The sequence below is a fragment of the Theobroma umbraticum genome, unplaced genomic scaffold, assembly GCF_002168275.2.
Source record: "Theobroma umbraticum cultivar Fairchild unplaced genomic scaffold, ASM216827v3 scaffold_147.0, whole genome shotgun sequence".
Classification (NCBI taxonomy): domain Eukaryota; kingdom Viridiplantae; phylum Streptophyta; class Magnoliopsida; order Malvales; family Malvaceae; genus Theobroma; species Theobroma umbraticum.
The window spans coordinates 7,592,605-7,593,062 of NW_018397259.1; positions in this window are offsets into that span (position 1 = coordinate 7,592,605).

Sequence of the window (458 nt, forward strand, 5' to 3'; positions counted from 1 at the left end):
TTATTCTACTCACTGTAATACAAAAAACAGGCTGGTTGATGATGTACCTCTCCAGTCTCCTCTGTCCTTGTGATCATTCTGGGTATAATAATCCAAACATATAGTGCTATTTGCAATCTTTCTCTTTCATGCTCACATGTGTATGCAAGGTAAAAAGCAGGATAGAATTTTACAGAAACAAATCAAGTAACTTTGAAACATTAAACTTTGTATTCTTTTGCGAGAGTGTCAAAATATAGTGCAAAAATAAGAGGTTGATTACCCAATGGTATAAAAATTGTATGATGAAGAGGTTCAGATATGAGGAACTTCAATGGGAAGACGAGTTGATTAGTTGTTAGACAATCTAGAATTAGAATATATCCATAAGGATACTAAGGAGTTAAATCTGTAATGACTTGATTTTATGACTCGGTAAAGTCAGTTGCTTATTGATGTAATTAGATCTTGAGCAATGT